The 7,523-nt window shown below is 40.2% G+C and overlaps 1 long non-coding RNA gene across 1 annotated transcript; it reads right to left on the reverse strand.

The window, feature by feature from the left end:
- Window positions 1-6,047: 6,047 nt before the first annotated feature.
- On the reverse strand, window positions 6,048-7,290 carry LOC106015046 (uncharacterized). The gene is made up of 3 exons (XR_002399217.4): window positions 7,208-7,290; window positions 6,922-7,065; window positions 6,048-6,125 (listed from the first exon to the last, which is right to left on the reverse strand). It is a non-coding gene; the product is annotated as an uncharacterized lncRNA (long non-coding RNA).
- Window positions 7,291-7,523: the final 233 nt, after the last annotated feature.

Genomic DNA, 7,523 nt, shown 5'->3' on the forward strand with positions numbered 1-7,523 from the left:
TGTAGCAAGTGAAATGAAAGTTTCAATTTGTGCTTCCATAAAATGAGGGTCAGTACATCTAAAAGGAATTAATTAAAAACGCATTTTTCTCCTCAGCACACATAAGACCATAATTCCTCTTCAGATTTTCCTAACTCTTAGCCAAACAATGGAAAGGGAGGAAATCAGTGAAATACACTCAGGCATTATTTTGAAGGGAAAATCTGTCCTAACCTTCTGCCTTCCCTTTTCTTCTGTACAAATACCCATAAATAAGATGACCTCAGATAAGATGACCTCATTTAGAAAAGGAGAAAGCCATCCCACTTGTTAGTTTCCACTCAATTTTCAAGCCAACTGCTTGTGCATCTACCTCACTGAAGAAACCAAGAGCGAGTGTGTGCTGCAGCAAAGCCACTCTGCTGATGGGGAGGCAGCCCTGAATGAATACCAAGAAAAGTAGAGTTCCCACTGGAGGCATGGTTCCGCAATGAGGGCAATATATATTCCTGCTGATGTTAGTCTTGCACTGTCTGCTGATGTTAGTCCTGCACTGTCCTGTGCAACGTTAGCCCATTCCCCATCATCCTGTCACCAGGCACGTGGGAGAACAGGCCAACCCCCACCTTGCTACAGCCTCCTTTAAGGTATTTATAGAGAGCAATAAGGTCACCCCTGAGCCTCTTCTTCTCCAGGCTGAACAAGCCCAGCTCCCTCAGCTGCTCTTCGTAAGATTTGTTCTCCAGACCCCTCACCAGCTTTGTTGCTCTTCTCTGGACCCGCTCAAGCACCTCGATGTCCTTCTTGTAGTGAGGGGCCTAAAACTGAACACAGTACTCGAGGTGCGGCCTCACCAGAGCCGAGTACAGGGGGACGATCATCTCCCTAGCCCTGCTGGTCACAGTGTTTCTGATACAAGCCAGGATGCTGTTGGCCTTCTTGGCCACCTGAGCACACTGCTGGCTCATATTCAGCCAACTGTCCACCATCACTCCCAGGTCCTTCTCTGCCTGGCAGCTCTCCAACCACTCATCTCCCAGCCTGTAGCTCTGCTTCGGGTTATTGCGCCCCAGGTGCAGGACCCGGAACGTGGCCTTGTTGAACTTCATACAGTTGACATCAGCCCATCGGTGCAGCCTATCCAGATCCTCCTGCAGAGCCTTCCTACCCTCAAGCAGATCGACACACGCACCTAACTTGGTGTCATCTGCAAACTTACTGAGGGTGTGCTTGATCCCCTCATCCACATCATCGATAAAGATATTAAAGAGTACCGGCCCCAGTACTGAGCCCTGGGGGATGCCACTAGTGACTGGCCTCCAACTGGACTTGACTCCATTTACCATGACTCTTTGGGCCCGGCTATCCAGCCAGTTTCTAACCCAACGAAGCGTGTGCCAGTCCATGCCAAGAGCAGCCAGTTTCTTGAGGAGAATGCTGTGGGAAACGGTGTCAAAGGCCTTGCTGAAGTCAAGGTAGACCACATCCACAGCCTTTCCCTCATCTACCCAGCACGTCACTTGGTCATAGAAAGAGATCAGGTTCGTGAAGCAGGACCTGCCTTTCATAAACCCATGCTGACTGGGCCTGCTCCATGAGCTTCCCTGGCACTGAGGTCAAACTAACAGGCCTATAGTTCCCCGGGTCTACCCTCCGGCCCTTCTTGTAGATGGGCATTACGTTTGCTAGCCGCCAGTCAACTGGGACCTCCCCCGATAGTCAGGACTGTTGATAAATGATGGTAAGTGGCTTGGCCAGCTCCTCTGCCAGTTCTCTCAGTATCCTTGGGTGGATTCCATCCAGCCCCATTGACTTGTGTACATCCAGGTGTTGTAGCAGGTTGCCAACCATTTCATCATGTGTTATGAGGGCCACATTCTTTTTCCCATCCCCTTCTACCAGCTCAGGGTACTGGGTATCCAGAGAACAACTGCTCTTGCTGCTAATGACAGCAGCAAGGAAGGCATTAAGCACCTCAGCCTTTTCTTCATCTCTTGTAAGTAAGTTTCCCTCCGCATCCAGTAAAGGATGGAGATTCTCCTTAGTCCTCCTTTTTGTGTTGATGTATTTATAAAAACATTTTTTGTTATCTTTAACGGCAGTAGCCAGATTGAGCTCCAGATGAGCTTTGGCCTTTCTAATTTTGTCCCTGCACAGCCTCACAACATCCTTATTGTCCTCCTGAGTGTCTCCTAATGCAGACCAGAATGGCCAGACTGGCCTTCTTGGTTACCTGGGCACACTGCTGGCTCATGTCCAGTTGGCTGTCGACCATCATCCCCCTGGTCCTTTTCTGATGGGCAGCTTTCTTTCTGTTCTTCAGCAAGCCTATACCACTGCATGTGGTTGTTATGATCCAAGGGCAGAATGTAACACTTAGCATTGCTGAATGTCATGCAACTGGACTTGATCCACTGATCTTGCCAAATCTATACAGATCTCTCTGCAAAACCTTCCTACCCTCAAGCAGATTCACAGTTCTGCCTGGGTTGGTATTACCCATAAACTTACTGAGAGTGCACTGTATCTCCTCACCAAAGGTGTTGACAAAAATAAACAGTCTAGCCCAAGTACTGGCTCACTGGTGATCACCCACCAGCTGGATTGAACTCCATTCACTATGACACTTTGAGCCTGGCTATCTAGTCCATTCTTCACCCAGAACATCTGTACACCTGTCCAAGTCATGGGCAGCTGGGTTCTCTGTGAGAATACTGTGGGAAACAGTGTCAAACACTTTATTAAAATCCAGGTAGACAACATCCACAACCTTTCTCTCATCTACTAATCAGGTCATCTTATCATAGACGATCAGGTTAGTTAGGCAGGACCTGACCTTCTTAAACCCATGCTGTCTGGATCTGATCACCTAGTTGTCTTTGATGTGCCTTGTGGTGACATTCAAGAGGGTTTCCTCCATAAACTTCCCTGGTACCAAAGGCAGACTGATAGGCCTGTATTTTCCTGAATCCTCTTTTCTGCCCTTCTTGTAGACTGGGATCACATCTGCCAACCTCTAGTTAACCGGGACCTCCCCTGTTAGCCAGAACTGATGGTAAATTATTGAAAGTATCTTGCTTCCACTTCTCATTTACTGACATTTTTCATTGAGTATAAGAAACTTCAAAGTAGATAAAAGTGATGAAAATTCTTCTCCTTAGCAAGATCTCTTCAATTACCCTGAAACAGAGGAAAAATTTCAGCTTCAATATGTATTTTAGCCTTTCCACTTTACATTTTTCTATTGTTATTTGTTCTTCATATTAAATTATCACTGAGCTTTCCATCAGACACCCACTCCCATGCAAACATTTTTCATAGTCGATTTTATCAGCAGTTTAGTTAATATGCTATTTTACATGGAAGAAGTGCCACCTACCTGGACTGTACCTGATATTGTGATTGCAATGTTTGAAAGACAAGGGTGAAGGTGTATCTGTATATTTAAATATAACTGCATATAACTGTATATATATGTTTATATACATTTAGATACTCATACATATATATCTATGTGGTTTATATGTAGATGCATATAAGTATGCATCTATATATGCATACCTATAAACATCCTTATATACGTGTATATGAATATACAAAAGGTGAGTTTTGAGTGCAAGAGTTATGACTGCCAAAACTGTAGGTCTTCCAATTTCAAATTTGTCTCCAAAACTTCTGTAGATAAAGTTGCAGCTCTTTAATGAAATGGCTGACACAAAGTTCAACTTTATATCCACCACAGACTTTATTTGAAGAGACTAGACAGCCCTTAAATGTGAAAATAAGGAAACCTCAGGGATAGTTTGCCTACAAGACCTATCCTCAAACAATTGACTATTGACATTTTGGCTTATGTTTTTGTGTATGTGCAAATCCCAGTGTGATTCTTCGTTCAGTGTTGACCAACTGTATAAGACAGCTTGCATTGTCAGCACTGTTCTTGTAGCCAGTTGGTCTGGAATGACTGATACTGAATTCAGAAGATCAAAACAAAATCATTACAAAAGGAGCCTAACCAATGACAAAAAGTGCATTTTAGCCTTGAAAAATTATTTATCACAGATAAATATGAAAAAATAGGTGCTTGACACAAGAATGTAGTACCAGCGATGCAAAGATACCATGCATGCTACCTACAGAAGAAATATGCTTTGAAGCAAAGAACAGAGATTATATCAATTCTTATTTACAGATCTGTTAAAGGAGCAATCCTAGAGAAAGTAGAAGTTTGAAGTATTTAAAACAAACAAACAATCTTTCTCTTAACCTAAACAAAATAGTGAAAGAACACACAACCTTTGCAGGTTTTTGTTTGCAGGAAAAGTTGTGTCTGGGTTTGTTGCGGCCTTTTCGTATTGTTATCCTCCTGATTTTTAGCAGATGGTATAGTGGGGGCTGAGTGTTTTTGTTTGTTTGTTTTTCTGATGGTTCTCAGATATTTATTTGTCATCTGATAGTGTATTTACTTACTTAGACAAAGTTTTCTTACGACGTGCATTATTCTTTTGTTTATTTTGTCCACAACTTTTATACTTCTTCCATTCATTCCCCCATACATCCCTGCCCCAAGCTTTCTGTGGAACTTGTTTGCTTATTTGTCTATTACTTTTGTTGTTGTTGTTGTTGTTGTTGTTTTCGTTAAAAAATGAGCTTTCAGTTACTCGTTACAGCTTCTGTGGTCTGCCACAGCTAAAAGTTTTTGTTAACTCTTTTGTCACAGGCAGATTCTTGTTTAAAAAAGGTCTTCATTGTTGGTCTTCTGCTCACTGCTGATTAGGGAGCACCAGTCTCCTGTCTGTCTACAGTGTCTGCCTGGACACCTGCTTAACAGTAAGTGGGAGCAAAGTCTACAGAGGCAGTTAATGGATAAAAGGGAAGTTAGATCAACTAGGGGTATAAGGAAAACCCAGAAACTGTGTGCCAGGTGATTAAGGGAGAACTGCGACTCTGCTCTCAATCTTCTGCTTGACAAGCATATAACTCGCATGCGAAGACCAAAAAAAAAAGAAAAAAAAAAAAAAAAGAGGGTGAGGAGAGGTAGTGTAAAGTATTTGACAGTATACTGTCTTCATTATATTGCCTACATTTCCTGGACTACCTTTTGCAGCTAGCATATGGTCTTTTTAACATTCTTGTCCTTCAATCATCATAGCTTCAGGTGAATTTAGTACTAAATTTTTCCCTAAATACCTAACCAATAATCTTACGCTTCTCCCTCATCACCTGTCCTTGATTTTACCACTTGCATGCTCTCTTTTTGTGGTTAAATTTATCAAGAAACTCCTTGTATGGCCAACATGTCTGCCTGCTGAAATTCCAGTGTAATTGTACCTCAATAAAATTCATTTAAAAACAAGCCATGTAAACCTTATCCAATGTATGAAGGTATAAAATCCTAAAGGTGAAACCAAAAAAAAAAAAAAAAAGAAAGGGGGTGAGGTGGGGACAGGAGTTAGCCCAGTTGTAAAACACTGCCATTACTGTCAACAGAGAAGGTGGAAAATGTCAACTTGTCAACATCTGATCAACCCTTCAGAAACCTTAGCAGGCATAATGAACACACAGCTTATAGTCTAATAGGTTGCTAAAAGGCTAATAGCTTGCTAAATTTTAACTCTGTGTTGTCTGTGAAAACCAGTAAATAATTGCTTTATATTTACTGTGACTCTCTGTGGATGTTTCACATCCCCACGGAATCTCAAACACTAGATGCCTCTACTTAGGAAACTGAACATAGCCTTTGAAGGCTATTTTAGTAGAGTTCAGGATTCTCATATTCTCATTTTCAGGATCCACTCAAGCAGTTCCAGCTCTAAGTATTGCATTGCTCAGAGGTCTGTCACACATGGCTAGGCTGAGTGAATAGACCTTAGAGGGCAAAATGGTAGGTTGAGAAGGGACTTGAACTTCTATGTATCTTGGTGCCCTAATCATGTGGTTATAATGTCTGTCTGTTCCCTGAAAGTAATTCAAGATATTTGTAAATTAAAGTTCCAGTTAGTGAGATTGAAAGAGAACAATTCACTGTAAGCATTTATTGAAGATTATTTTGTCTTATAATACAGCAGGGAAAATTGGTCTACCTCTCTTGTGTTCCTGATGGGTGTCCTCTTTCCATTTATGTTTAACAACAGTACATGTTGGATCTGAAAAATATTTTTTTTAGTGAAGTTTTGACAAAATGAGCTTAGGAAAAAAATAAAATAAATTAAAATAAATAAAACTATTTAAAATAATAATAAAAAGGTTCTTAAGAACAGAACTTTTTAATTGCAAACAAAAAAAAAGTTATATAAATGCAAAAATGTAAAGAACTATATATGTTATTGCATCTATTGGAGTTATATATACTAAGCCATGTGCTAAGGAGAAAAAAAAAAAGACCCTAGTTCCACTCTGCTTTGCATATTTATGTATATTTGCATATTTAATTAAATGATATTGAAACAAATTGCTTTATTATTATTATTTTGTTGTTGTTGTTGTTGTTCTTGTTGTTGTTGATTTATAAGTGGGAATCACCTACATCATGACTATATACATCCCTAGACTAATTCCAGCGATTTTTAAATGGTTATTTTAGGTATTAATTTGCCCTAATACATGCAACAGCTCATAACATTTTATGAAGATTATGCTCACAAGTTTGAACTGCTCTGAATTTCTTGGGAGTCTACAAATGGTCCCTCAGTACTCATTAGCAGACTACAGTTCCCTCTAGCATGGGTTTCTAAAAGAATAGCATTATAGTTTAATTTGCCCATAAGCTGCTGAGCTCTTCAGAATAAACTAATATAAATTATATATTCAGTAAGATGCAAGGAAAAGATATTAGAAGACAAGGAAAATAAAAAGTTCACAGAACAGTTTTTGTGTAAACAAAACAATTCCATCACATAGGGAAATGAACCCCAAATTGGCAGAAGTAGCTGCAACACTCACAGTCTGAGAAAGTACAAGGCTGACAGAAAGGGGATCTTGATGTTTGCAGTTCCGTGATAGTTACTTCTCTCAAGTTTATTGTAAGAAACTGCAAGGGTTTGACACTCCTGGCTCTTAATTCATTATGAGTTGCTCTTCTAAGACCTAAATTACAAAAAAAAAAAATAAAAAATTAAATGATCTATTGTGCTGTCGATGGGCAAGAGATGACAGCTTAAAGTTAATGCATCAGAAACTTTGTGAATCATTAAAAAGATTGATAAAATTTATTAGACACATTACTCACATTAGAGGGATTTCCAGAACAGGGACACAAAACATGCAGAGTCACAGTCAGCTCTGGTGAGTGCACCTGACCTGACCCTTCTGAACATACAATCAGAGTTGAACTCTGCTCAGTGGCTCTAACAACTCATGAAACAGCTATCTCATGCCAGTTACACAGTAAAAGCAATTTTTCAATTCTTTCTTGTTCATACTTGCTTCAAGTGCAGAGTGACTATCTGCAATCTATTGAATTTGTTTTAGAATTATCAGAGACAGCACTATAAAATCTAAAGTTTCTTGAGAACAAATTGTCTGCAATATAGAAAAATGTCACA

The sequence above is a fragment of the Anas platyrhynchos genome, chromosome 1, assembly GCF_047663525.1.
Source record: "Anas platyrhynchos isolate ZD024472 breed Pekin duck chromosome 1, IASCAAS_PekinDuck_T2T, whole genome shotgun sequence".
Classification (NCBI taxonomy): Eukaryota; Metazoa; Chordata; class Aves; order Anseriformes; family Anatidae; genus Anas; species Anas platyrhynchos.